The sequence below is a fragment of the Aquarana catesbeiana genome, linkage group LG02, assembly GCF_042186555.1.
Source record: "Aquarana catesbeiana isolate 2022-GZ linkage group LG02, ASM4218655v1, whole genome shotgun sequence".
NCBI lineage: Eukaryota > Metazoa > Chordata > Amphibia > Anura > Ranidae > Aquarana > Aquarana catesbeiana.
Window position 1 is genome coordinate 311613728 of NC_133325.1, and position 14160 is coordinate 311627887.

The following is a 14160-nucleotide window of genomic DNA, read 5'->3' on the forward strand; positions in this document are numbered from 1 at the left end:
TCTTAAGCACGCCAGATGTATAACACCTTACTGTTGATCCAGGGGTTCCTTATCACAGCAGCAGGATGTTTCCCTCTTTAGGTCAATAATGCACTCTTCATCCTCTCATAAAGACAAAAATAATAGTGCTCTCTGTATAATGCTTTATTAAACTATACAGCAATATTGTACTCACATAAAATGAGTGGCATAGAGATTTGTGACAGGATCATACAGCAACCAGGCATAAGTTCTAGTATACAAGCCTACAAGATGGGGCTTCCTCAAAGGTTGGAGTGTGCAGGTGCCATCACGCTGTATTTATAAAGTGTTCAGGCTGCATTCACACTGACTTGCAGAAATCCCAACCTGCAAAAATTCATTTCAAGGAGGTGGCAAACTAATTTCAGGAAGGTGGCGCCCCCCCCCCCCCCCACACACACACACACACACAGGGGCGGACTGACAACTCATGGGGCCCCCGGGCAATAGGGGCTCATGGGGCCCCCTTAGTCCCCACCCACCCACACACAAGCCACACCCTCACAAAGCCCCACGTATATATTGCACTGCTACATTACATGCATTGGTCACAGAATTTCTCTACTTCATGTTCAAAATAAATGTTTAAAGATGAAAGAAAAATAAACTCACTTTAACCACATACATTTACTGCAGGGCTGCGTCTCCTGTGAGCAGAATCATGTACAGGTACTTGATTCTGCACTTGCGGGTCTGCATGCTGTTTGACCTGCTGGCGCTGTGATTGGACACACCGAGAGCTAACCAGCGGGTCCGGAGGACCCCATGTCCGCCAGGCCCCGACGATCGTTTCCAACAGAGGCAGAACTGTGGTCTGCCTATGTAAACAAGTCCCCAGAGAGCCTCCCCTTACATCAGGGTCCCCAGAGAGCCTCCCCTTACATCAGGGTCCCCAGAGAGCCTCCCCTTACATCAGGGTCCCCAGAGAGCCTCCCCTTACATCAGGGTCCCCAGAGAGCCTCCCCTTACATCAGGGTCCCCAGAGAGCCTCCCCTTACATCAGGGTCCCCAGAGAGCCTCCCCTTACATCAGGGTCCCCAGAGAACCTCCCCTTACATCAGGGTCCCCAGAGAGCCTCCTCCTTACATCAGGGTCCCCAGAGAGCCTCCCCTTACATCAGGGTCCCCAGAGAGCCTCATCCTTACATCAGGGTCCCCAGAGAGCCTCCTCCTTACATCAGGGTCCCCAGAGAGCCCCCTCCTTACATCAGGGTCCCCAGAGAGCCCCCTCCTTACATCAAGGTCCCCAGAGAGCCCCCTCCTTACATCAGGGTCCCCAGAGAAACCCCCCATACATCAGGGTCCCCAGAGAGCCCCCCTTACATCAAGGTCTTCAGAGAGCCCCCCTTACATCAAGGTCTTCAGAGAGCCCCCCTTACATCAAGGTCTCCAGAGAGCCCCACATACATCAGGGTCCACTCCCCAGAGAGCCCCCCCCCATGCATCAGGGTCCCAGAGAGCCCCCCGTAGATCTGGGTCCCCAGAGAGCCCCCCATAGATCTGGGTCCCCAGAGAGCCCCCAATAGATCTGGGTCCCCAGAGAGCCCCCCCCATACATCAGGGTCCCCAGAGAGCCCCCCATACATCAGGGTCTCCAGAGAGCCCCCCCAAACATCAGGGTCCCCAGAGAGCCTCCTCCTTACATCAGGGTCCCCAGAGAGCCTCCTCCTTACATCAGGGTTCCCAGAGAGTCCCCTCCTTACATCAGGGTCCCCAGAGAGCCCCCTCCTTACATCAGGGTCCCCAGAGAGCCCCCTCCTTACATCAAGGTCCCCAGAGAGCCCCCTCCTTACATAAAGGTCCCCAGAGAGCCCCCTCCTTACATCAGGGTCCCCAGAGAAACCCCCCTTACATCAGGGTCCCCAGAGAGCCCCCCCATACATCAAGGTCCCCAGAGAGCCCCCCCATACATCAAGGTCCCCAGAGAGCCCCCCCATACATCAAGGTCCCCAGAGAGCCCCCCCATACATCAAGGTCTCCAGAGAGCCCCCCCATACATCAAGGTCTCCAGAGAGCCCCACATACATCAGGGTCAACTCCCCAGAGAGCCCCCCTATACATCAGGGTCCCAGAAAGCCCCCCATAGATCTGGGTCCCCAGAAAGCCCCCCAAAGATCTGGGTCCCCAGAGAGCCCCCCCATACATCAGGGTCCCCAGAGAGCCCTCCCATACATCAGGGTCCCCAGAGAGCCCCCCCATACATCAGGGTCTCCAGAGAGCCCCCCCAAACATCAGGGTCCCCAGAGAGCCTCCTCCTTACATCAGGGTCCCCAGAGAGCCTCGTCCTTACATTAGGGTCCCCAGAGAGCCTCGTCCTTACATCAGGGTCCCCAGAGAGCCCCCCATACATCAGGGTCCCCTGAGAGCCTCCCCCCATACATCAGGGTCCCCAGAGAGCCTTCCCCCATACATCAGGGTCCCCAGAGAGCCTCGTCCTTACATTAGGGTCCCCAGAGAGCCTCCTCCTTACATCAGGGTCCCCAGAGAGCCTCCCCCCATACATCAGGGTCCCCAGAGAGCCCCCCCATACATCAGGGTCCCCAGAGAGCCCCCCCCATACATCAGGGTCCCCAGAGAGCCCCCCATAAATCAGGGTCCCCAGAGAGCCTCCCATACATCAGGGTCCCCAGAGAGCCCCCCCATACATCAGGGTCCCCAGAGAGCCCCCCCATACATCAGGGTCCCCAGAGAGCCCCCCGTACATCAGGGTCCCCAGAGAGCCCCCCCCATACATCAGGGTCCCCAGAGAGCCCCCCCATACATCAGGGTCCCCAGAGAGCCCCCCATACATCAGGGTCTCCAGAGAGCCCCCATACATCAGGGTCCCCAGAGAGCCCCCCATACATCAGGGTCCCCAGAGAGCCCCCCATACATCAGGGTCTCCAGAGAGCCCCCATACATCAGGGTCCCCAGAGAGCCCCCCCATACATCAGGGTCCCCAGAGAGCCCCCCCCATACATCAGGGTCCCCAGAGAACCCCCCATACATCAGGGTCCCCAGACTTAACCCCCCCAGAGGTTCCCCTGTACCTGGCTGTGCACCTCCAACCCAAGGGGGAGGTGGGAGGTGGCGATCAGCAGTTCTATGGTGCCTGTGGATCTCACTGGGGCTTGTAGTCCTCCTTCTGATTCTGTACAGTGGATAGGGGAGGGGCCTCTGACCCGGGCAGCAGTCGGCAACAGCGTACAAGCAGAGAGTGAAACTTGTAGCTGCCCGGGTCAGAGGCCCCTCCCCTTTCCACTCTACAATCTGGAGGAGAAATACAAGTCCCCGGGAGATGCTGCGAGCACCATAGAGCTGCTGATCGCCGCCTCCCACTCCCCTCACTGCATCCCAAACTGAAAGAGGAGATGCCCGCCTCATCCCCCCGCACCCCCCCCCCCCGCGGCAGTCGGCAGAACGGCTCCACCGCAGCACGCCCAGCAGCATACCCCTAGATCCGACGAGCATGTCTCCCGGGCCCCCTACTGGCTGCGGGCCCTCGGTCGGCGTCCGATCGACCGAATGGTCAGTCCGCCCCTGCACACACACACAGACACCAATTTAACACAACTAGAGGATGATCAAATGAAATGGAATCAGTATACAGAGGTTTACTTCTTCTGAGAGAAATTATAGGGACGCTAACCACCAGGGCCTTTTTTTCCACTGGGCACGTTGTGCAGTTGCCCGGGGGCCCCACTTGTCTGGAGGGCCCCATCCAGGGCCAATACTCAGTGATGCAATCTGCTGCTTAAGTTGACTGACTTCACTGGTTGCTCACTTGCTAGAATCGCCGGCCGCCCGGCGTCTCGCTAGCAACCAATGACGTCAGTCAGAGGCCGCGGCCGCCCTAGCATTCATAGCGCGCCGCCCCAGCTGCTAGTGAACAAGCTCCACCCACCTCTGCCATGTTCTTCAGATAGCGTGGAGAGGGAGCGGAGTAGAAAGATGGCCCTTGATAGCTGGCGCTGCCTTGCTACTGTGAGTGACACACTTATATAGGTTACATAGTAGGTGAGGTTGAAAAAAGACACAAGTCCATCAAGTCCAACCTATGTGTGTGATTATGTGTCAGTATTACATTACATATCCCTGTATATTGTGGTCATTCAGGTGATTATCTAATAGTTTCTTGAAGCTATCAATGCTCCCCGCTGAGACCACCGCCTGTGGAAGGGAATTCCACATCCTTGCCGCTCTTACAGTAAAGAACCCCTCTACGTAGTTTAAGGTTAAACCTCTTTTCTTCTAATTGTAATGAGTGGCCACGAGTCTTATTAAACCTCTCTTCTGCGAAAAAGTTTTATCCCTATTGTGGGGTCACCAGTACAGTATTTGTAAATTGAAAATCATATCCCCTCTCAAGCGTCTCTTCTCCAGAGAGAATAAGTTCAGTGCTCGCAACCTTTCCTCATAACTAAGATCCTCCAGACCCCTTTATTAGCTTTGTTGCCCTTCTTTGTACTCGCTCCATTTCCAGTACGTCCCTCCTGAGGACTGGTGCCCAGAACTGGACAGCATACTCCAGGTGCGGCCGGACCAGAGTCTTGTAGAACGGGAGAATTATCGTTTTATCTCTGCAGTTGACTTGTCTAACACTGTCTACTTAAGTACGTTCAAGTTGTGCATCAAACACAGCACTGTCTGTGCCCCTCAAAAGCTGCCACTGTGCCCATCAAACGCAGCCACTGTGCCCATCAAACGCTGCCACTGTGCCTATCAAACTCCTGTTATATTGTCCAAACATTGTGTTAATGCTTAAACACTGATTTTGTTGGAAAGTACCAATAAATATAGCCTTATTGATAATTTGCATTTTTATTCTCGTGCGTGATTGTGTAGACAGGGCCCCAGTGCACTGTATTGCCCGGGGGCCTATAATACTCTTAAGATGGCCCTGCTACACCACCATGACCACTTCAGTGATTTGATGTGGTCATGGTGATAGGAGTCAGTATGTGGAGTGTTTCTGCTTAAAACAGGTGGGGGGGGGGGGGCACGGAGAGAAGAGGAGGGGTTAGAGAGGGGGGCGACTGACAGAGAGATGGGGGCTGAGAGAGAGAGAGGGGCTCAGAGAGAGAGTGGTGGAAAGAGAGAGCGGGCTGAGACAGAGAGAGGACAGGCTGAGAGAGAGAGGATAGTTGAGAGAGAGAGAGAGAAAGGGGGGCTGAAAGAGTGTGGTTGAGAGAGAGAGCGAGAGGGGGCTCAGAGAGAGGGTGACTGACAGAAGGATGGGGGGCTGAGAGAGAGAGGGGCTCAGAGAGAGGGTGGTGGACAGAGAGAGCGGGCTGAGAGAGAGAAGGTGGTTGAGAGAGAGAAAGGGAGGGGCTGAGAGAGAGAGCGGGCTGACAGAGAGGGTGGCTGAGAGAGATAGAGGGAGGGGGGTTGAGAGAGAGGGTGGTAGAGAGGGCTGAGAGAGAGGGAAGAAGGAGAGAGAAAGGGGGGTGATAGAGAGGGGTGGGACGTATGTTCTCACAGTGGCGGGGCACTTTCTGTGGAGTGCAGTGCTCAGTCAGAGAGTTGCTGTTGGTAGTGGGCAGTGCTGTGTGGCCCCAGGGGTTAGCCTGGGGCCCGGGGTTTTCTCCCCCAGCTCAGGCATAGAAGAGGCTTTCCCTTGCCACATAGTCCCAAGTCAGATAGATAAAGAAAAAGATAGGCTGGCAGTCCGCTCCTGGATATCTGTACACTGAGTACTATTCCCTATATAAAACACTGACATCCGTACACTGAGTAGCACTCCATGTACAGATGTCAGTGTTGTACATAGGGAATGGAATAGTACTCACTAAGTGCTATTCCCAATATACAACACTGATCTCTGTACATGGAATGCTAGTACCTCTGACACTGATATTTGTCATATCTGTACACCAAGTGGCACTCAGTGTACAGATATCAGTGTGCACTCAGTGTATACAGAATTCAGGGTTATTAGACATCCATTCTTAAAGTGGACTCTGCGTGGAAATGGAGCACAATATCTTGTGATTTGTGTAGCACACTCTACCTTAGGCCTGTTTGTTTTAATCTGGTGGCAGGGGAGTGGTTTAGTATAGCAGTAGGTGACTGACAGGTGCCTCAGCTCTTGGGCGCCTCCTTTGTTTCCAGGGAGAAGGTTCTGGAAAAGGGGCAGGGCAGAGAGCTGGAGTGACATGGGGTGCATGTGGGAGCCCTGACCAATCCCCAACTAGGATTGGCAGGGGGCAGGCCTACTACATATACCCATGGTCTGCCTGCTGGGGGAGGAGTTGTCGGCTGGGTGAACTAGATGATGGAGTGTTAGACTGTCGTGTCTGAGGGAACCCCCTTTCTGGGGGGGGCAGGGGGGGTACCTCAGGCGGGGAGCTCGGGAGCTGGGAGGGAGCCTTTCCTTACACGGTCATGGAGAGATGTCCTGGAACAGGAGCTGGAAAGGACAGTTGGACAGCACGTCCGGAATAAAGTCATTCAGGAAGGATCCAGGACAGGTGTCGGTGAGTGGAAAGCACAGTGGAAAGCTCTGGAAGAGACATGCCAGGGGAGCTGGATGTAGAGCCAGAGGGAGAGACTGTGGGAGTTTGTGTCAAGTCGCTGCAGTCAGGAGGGGGGGGGGTAGGATTTGCAATCGGACTTGCTGTGATCAGTAGTCCATCTACATTTATTATTTTCAAGTAAATCGGTTGCTACCACAAAGGGGTACTGCAGACCCCGGCCTACAAAGGGCTATCAAGTAAAGACACTGGGACTTATTCAGAGTGAGGCCTAGTCATGTGCTGATGGTGTGACAGGAGACTAAAGTTGGAGAGTGAAGTGTTCCTAAGTAGTGTCCTGAGGAAAGGACTGTCAGTTTTGGGTCAACCATCTTTTGTTCTACTAAGAAGTATATGCGCAGTTACTTTTACTCTGCTGAGAAGCGTGATGCAGCTACTTTTTTATAAACCTCCCAACAGTCCCGGATTCTGCGGGACAGCCACGGATTCTGACTTATGTCCCGCAGTCCCACTCAGATTAGCTGTTTCCCGCATTGCCTCCACTGCCACTTACTCTTGTAGAGTGCAGGCAGTTTTCAAAGCTTGTGAGCAGCTCCTAGAGTGACCAATCGTTAAATAACATTTGCCGTGGCCCCATCCTTCCATCAGAGCAGAGTGGGAACTCTTTTTTTTTTTTTTTTTTATGTAGGGGCGGAGGCAGCTAGTGCCGCATTTGCCGACAGTTAGTTTAAAGTTCCGGCTCCCAGCCTGTCTGTCCCTGGCGGAGTGATATGGAGGGGATGCCTGTCTGCCTTGCTCCCTCAGTAAGTGTTGAGGGCAAAAGGTGGGGCTGCAGCGGACAGTGACTGTGAGGGACCGTGGCCGTCCATCAGAAAGGTACGTGGAGGACGTCTCTGACATCTGACAGGTAGGTGAACTTTCTGCTCCCCCTTCACCTACACACTTTCGCCTCCCTGCAAGGTCTCCTCTCAGTCCAGCTCATCTGCTTTTCTCCTCTCCTTCCCCACCACTGACAGCTCCAGCTCACTACTCCTCTCCCTGCAATCAGTGATTTAAGTCCCCCTTCTCTGATTCCAGCTCTCTTCCCCCTCTTCCGCAGACCTCTGTTCTCTCTTCACTAAATGCCTGCACCCTTTTCCTACCAGAAGTTCCTGGTAGACTTCTGGGCTGCTCCATTCCCCGCATACTTCTCCCATCCACAGCCCAACTCCCTCCACTTCACACTGGAATCCAGCCTGCACTATCTCCCTCTTAGCTGTCTGCATCCTAGGCTTAGGATCCCTGTCTATTTAATTCATATCCCTGGATCACCCATCCTAACACTCCCCGCTCTCCCCAGTGCCTGATGTAAAGGGGGACTCTTGATGTGAAGGGAAGACTGCTGATGTAATGGGGTCTCCAGATGTAAAGGGAGAATACTAATGTTAAAGGAGGAATACCAATGTTAAAGGGGGACTCTGATGGGAAAGGGACCCCAAATGTAAGGGTCATTGCAGATGTAAAGGAGGACTCCTGATGTTAAGTATAGGGGGCTCCTGATTTAAAGGGCCACTGCCGATGTGAAGAGAGGACTCCTGCTGTAAAAGGGGACTCTGATGTGAAAGGGTGGCTCTTAATATAAGGGGTCTTCTGATGTAAAGGGGAACTACTGTTGTGAAAGAGGGGACTTTAATGTAAAGGGGAGATTCTGATATAAAGGGTGACTAAGTATACCTTAGCCAGTGACTGTATCTAAGTGTATACATGGCAGGGTTAGGTCAGTGAGCCTTTCACTCATAGCACAGAAATGAGGGAGTATTATGTGGGTACAAGGACTGTGGACTGTGTACAGTATATACCACTGTAAAGCCGTATTAAACCCAAAATCAAAAATGTATTATATTGCAGCTTAGTAATCATTAGATGTGGTGACTGCATTCGTTGTTTTTTTTTTAGGCTTTTTCACCTGGTGATCTGGTCAGTAACATACCTCCTGTATTAGTGAGACACAACTCTGGATGAAAGAGCAATGGGGGCACCTTTGAACAGCAGCATTGTTAATCTGGAGGGAGGAGAGTGTTAGATGGACTAGCAGATTTAAATACACTAACACTTTATAAGCAGTTCAGCAAACAGATTTTTTCTTTCAGGATAAAGGTCTTGCATAAATAAATAAAAGCTGATCATTGTAAGCACCCCTGTCAGTGGTAAATGGTTTGTCTCAACAATTTAACTGCTACATCTACAGGACAGCTTGTTCTTTTGAAAAACAAAAAACATACTGGCTGGGTCACCAGGTGAAAATAGAAGAAAGCCTAAAAAAGAAAGAAAAAGAAAACAAATGCAGCCATTACATCTAAGAATTGGTAAGCTGAATTATAAATGTTTTGCTTGTGGGTTTAATACCGCTTTAGACTCTATTTAACTATGTTCCTTCATGCCACCTCAATATTAAACGTATTTAAGCCACGCCCATTATTGTCGCGGTGCGCTCCGCATGTTTTTTTTATCCCTAGGTGTCCCTCATTCTCAGGTTCCAAAGTTGGGAGGTATGCTTTTATTCTGCCAATTAATATTCATTCTATGGGCATCCCATGTCCCTTTTCCCCAACCAAGTTCAATCCCGTAATAAAAACAACAAAAACAAGCAAGAGAATGTTCATTGTCTGAGAAGTGTGTCTAATGGATGTCTGGCAGCAGGGTGAAATGTGTGAGGTGCGGGGTCACTCTGCGGTCCGTTGATGCAGTCCGTGTGGTGGGGGGCTGGCTTGGTCCCAATGGTGTAGGTGGTAAGCCGCTAGGTGATGGAGCATCGGTGAAGCCTCTATGGATGTCCAAGCTTGAATAACCAGCACGCTGAAGTTCTCTCTGTGGCAAACGGAAACCGGAAATGCGTATCAGCGTGGAACGCAGCTTCAAGGAACGGAAGTGACATTTTTAGGCACAACAAATCTGTTGCTGGGGGGCGGAACTCCGCTTTAATTATAGCCACGGTTCCATAGACTTTCTATTAGGTTGTGCGTTTTCTGAAAGCTCCCCAAAAGTCCTGCATGTTTCATCTTTGGTGCACTTTCAGAAAATGCAGCAAAAACATGTGACCTAATAGAAAGTCTTTGGGACCACAGCTAAAACTGTGAGTAAGCTTAGGTTCACACTGATGCGGGTTTAAAATTGTGCAAGTATTTCAAACCGGCAATGCAGTCCGACTTCAGATTTGACAGACATCTGTGCGGGTTCATGCATAGATGTCTATTCAGATTGCCCCAAAGTCGCCAATAGTATTACAGGAACTACTTCTGGAAATCGGTGCGGCACCGCAAAATCGGCGTGGCACAGATTTGGATGCAATAGCCAACGATTTGGCATGCGATTTGACATGTGTGTGGACACAGCTCACAGCAGGGGGTCCGGTGCATCCCTGTTCTCCGTTTTAGGGATGAATCAGGCACAAATTTGTCTGAATTTGGACCCGAAACTGAGCTAAAGACGCACAGGACTCGTGTGCAATGTGCTCCGCGGCCACCCCAGAGATGTGTGAACCCAGCCGGTCACAGTCTCCTGTCATGCGAATTGGATGCAGAGAAAATTTGCATCAGTGTGAACCCAGCCTAAAGGAGATTGTACAATCAGATTGTTTAGTGTATGGGCAGCCTGAAAGTACAGTTATCCTTTAAAACCAAATCAAACCGTCAGGTGTTTTACTTCTTATGCCTCCTAGCTACAAACCCCCCCCCCCCCCCCTCCCGAAGATTCAATTGTTTTTTTTATTCTCAAAGTAGCAAAGGGCAGGGCTGGTACAAGGGGTGGGCAGAAGGGACAGGTGCCCTGGGCGGGACAATTTCCTGGAGGAAGAGGGGCGCAATAGAAGCACCAGTGTACCGGCCGCGCTAAATAGATAATGACAACATGTGCCGAGTGCACTCCTGCACCCAGCACAAGCCTGAGACTAACCCTGCCCCGCCTCTCACTTCCCTATCAGGCGGAGTTTCTGTCCTGAAACCAGGACACAGCAGCATACCTCCATCCAGTCCCAACCCTCAGGTATCTAGCCAGTATGAGAACTCTGTGGGGGGGTATCCTTAAATGCAGTGATAATTAATCCTGCCGGCTGCAGCTTTCTCTGCTGTGCGCTCTCTCCCTCTGCCTGCCTTCTCCCCCGCGGGAACAGCTAGGGGAGGGTGAAGTAGAGGAGGGGGCGTGGCCCTCTCTCCAAACCCACTCTCCTGTGTTCCATCCTGATCCTCATGACCCCGGAGAGAGCCGATCCCCAGAAACATGTGACCGCCCTCTTCATCCATGCGGGCTCCGGTCCTTGAAGAGTGTCACCGCCCCTGACCCTTTCCAGTCCGAGAGATGGGTGCAGAGTGACCCACGAGGGCAATCAGCAATGTGGGATGCCATCATCATGCTCCTCTTCCTGAGCTGCCAACTGAAAGCCCACCCAGTGGCTTCTCCTGCCTGCCCTGGGCCCCAGCAGGTGAGTGCTACTTCATCACATCACACCATGTGAGTCCAGGGCTTGGGGGAAGGAAATAAGAGGATGAAGACACTGTAAAGTAATGGAGAGAAAGATCATCATAAGGAGAAGGTGGAGGATGACAGTATAGAGAATAATGGAGATTATAGGAGAGTAGAAAAGTTATGGCGAGGATGATAAGAAAGGGGAAGATAATGGAGGGTGAGGACAGAGATGGCAGGGATCATGTATAGTAATGGGGGAAGTGACAAAAATAATGGCGAGGATTATGATGACAGTAAAGAAGATGAAAATGATAAAGACAAGTGATGAGGATAATGATTATGGAAGGAGAGTAAAAAATGTCATAAGGATGAGGATGGTGCTGACAGTAGAGAGGAAGTTTGCTTAATTAGCAATGGTATTGGTAATATGCAGCAAGATGGATGTTAATGCACTAGTGGCAACAGTGGGTTAATTAACACTGACACTGGGTCCACTAATGCAGCACAAAGGGGGTAATTAACTGCCACTGGTCACTAATGCATCAGTGAGAGTGCATTACCCCCTTCCTGCTGCATATTACCAATACCATTGCTAATTAACCACTTGCTAACCCACTGGAACGTACCCACACGTCGCTGCCTGTTTCAGGTGCATGCTCCTCCCACCTACTCCCCTGTGATTGTACACAGAGAGAGTCTGTCAGCAGATCCCAGCCAATTATTCATTGCTGGGAGCTGCTGATCGGCTGTGTCCAATCACAGCCCAGAGCTCTGTGTTGACAATCAACACAGCGCTCTGTACAGGGGAAACAATCACTTTTTTTGCTTTTTCGTGCAAAGCAGGGAAAAGAAACAAATCAATCAGTAGTAAAAAACAGCTCACATTACACATTTTTAGACACACAGCTAACCCCTTGATTGGCCCTAGATGTTAACCCCTTCCCAACCAGTGTCACCCAACTTTGAAGCCGCACAGCACAGCATCAGCGCAGCTTGCAAATGACTTCTTAATAGAAGTCAATGCAAGCTGCTCTGAAGTTGCCCCCAAGTAGTGCAGGAATCTTTTTCTTGTCGCTCCGATTAGAACGGTTTCATTGCACTGAATGGGGCGTGACAAGTTTCTCCAGTGTGAACCACGCCCAAGTCACTGATCGCCGCCAATACTAGTATATAACAAATTCCCAGTATAGATCCCATCGTCTGTAAGCATTGTAGCTTTCACAGTGGGGGAGGGGGGTGCAGTTTTCCATCTTTGCCCTGGGCACCGAATGACCTTGTCCCAGCACTGGCAAAGAGATTTCTATGTCTGCATAGCCTCAAGCTGAAAGGGTTTCTGCACTAGAAAATTCTGCATGTCGGAGAGTAGCAAAGCTCAATGAGCAATATTCATTGTGATTGGCAATTAAAAACATCCATATATAAGAAAGTAGAAGAAGATCGTGTGGCCCTTCAAAGGGCAAAGATCTGCCTTCTAAATACAAGAGACTTCTTTCAAGAAATCAGACTAAAGCTGGCCATAGATGGGTCGAATTTCAAAAGAAATTTCTTGGGAAAAGAATGTTCTAAGAGAGTTTGTTAGTTTTTCCAATCATTAGTGGGACAAACCAACATTCATTTTCAACCACAATGACAAGAAAATTCGAAGGAGCGGGTTGGAAAATTTTTATTGAATTAATTTCTAACAGTGTATGTGGTTTTCATTCAGACAATTTCTAACAGTGTATGTGGTTTTCTTTCAGTAAAGTTCATTCATTCCAAAATCAAAAGTTAAAAGCAAACTAAAACTTTCAAACGGCAAAGGAGTATTCTGGGAATTTTCATACCAATTCATACAAATTCTCCAAAGACTTTTCCGAAGAATTTTCATTTAAAACTCTACTCATCTATGACCAGCTTAAATCTGTGCAGTTCATACAATCAGGCTCGGTTCACACCTATGCGTTTTTTGGTGCTTTTTGTAGAAACACACTACAGTTCATTTAACATGGTTTCCTATGGGACACGTTCACATCTATGCTTTTTTTTTGTCGCATTTTGCATTTTTTAATCTACTCAACAAAAATATTGTCCAAAAATAAAAGCATAAAAAATGCAAAACGCAGATCGCGGTAAAATTATGGCAAGAGTAGATTCATCCTTTCACTGTCCATGCTGAACCCCAGCTGTGTCTGAGGGATTGCACGGTTTGTTTCTTTTTCTCTATCTGCCTGTACTTTTATCCAAAAAAATAAAATAAAAATCCTTTTAAATAACGGCAGTGCTGCTGTATACTTATCACCAGTTATGTAAACCATTTACGGTAGCTTCCAATCTTTGTATATAATATTGAGATATGTTAGTATATACCGTATTTATCGGCGTATAACACGCACTTTTTTCCCCTTAAAATCAGGGGTAAATTTACTCTGCAACTGACAGAATAACTGTGATCCTAACATATCTGTAAAATCTAGAATACATACAGACTAATGCCGCGTACGCATGAGCGGACTTTACGGCAGACTTTGCCCGGCGAACGGGATTTCGACGGACAATTCGATGTGTGTGGGCTCCAGCGGACTTTGTTTTCTCAAAAGTTGGACGGACTTAAATTTGAAACATGTTTTAAATCAATCCGTCGAAATCGAGTCCGGTCGAAAAGTCCGCTCGTCTGTATGCTAGTTCGACGGACAAAAAGCCACGCTAGGGCAGCTATTGGCTACTGGCTATGAACTTCCTTGTTTTAGTCCGGTCGTATGTCATCACGTACGAATTTGACGGACTTTGGTGGATTGTGTGTAGGCAAGTCCGTTCATTCAGAAAGTCCGTCGAAAAGTCCGCCGGGCAAAGTCTGCCGTAAAGTCCGACCGTGTGTACGCGGCATAACATTTGTGTCCATTTATCACATGCACTTACCTCTTCTAGATAACTTGCACAGCCTTCCTTTCTGCAATAAAAAGGGATTGGCACGCATCTTTCCTATTTATAGAGATGGTGTGTCCTGCCCACTTAGAACCTGAAAGTGAAAATAACAAGCTGCAGATTGTTTCCTGGAAAAATAAAAAAATTACAATTTTCTACATCCAGGAAGGTGTCAGTGATTCACACGCATTCTTGTTTAGAGGAGACTTCCTCCTAATTTAAAGCTCATGGTTGCCTGGATAAGTAGATGTGTGTGCTTTGTGATGCAGCTTCAGGGTCAGTTCACACTAGTGCGATTCACACCGCATAAATCACATGCGATGTCTGTGCGATGCAAATTCAGCCAT

The 14160-nt window shown here is 49.8% G+C and overlaps 1 protein-coding gene across 2 annotated transcripts in view; it reads right to left on the reverse strand.

Annotated features, from left to right (window-relative positions):
- LOC141127847 (lysozyme g-like) overlaps nucleotides 1-13925 on the reverse strand; it is a 77542-nt gene extending 63617 nt beyond the window's left edge. Inside the window, exon 1 of one of the 2 annotated variants that reach the window (XM_073614681.1) lies at nucleotides 13808-13925. The gene's annotated coding sequence lies outside the window, so the exon portion shown is untranslated. The remainder of the gene's footprint in view (nucleotides 1-13807) is intronic. The other variant, XM_073614682.1, reaches the window with a different exon arrangement.
- Between the last annotated feature and the right edge of the window lie 235 nt (nucleotides 13926-14160).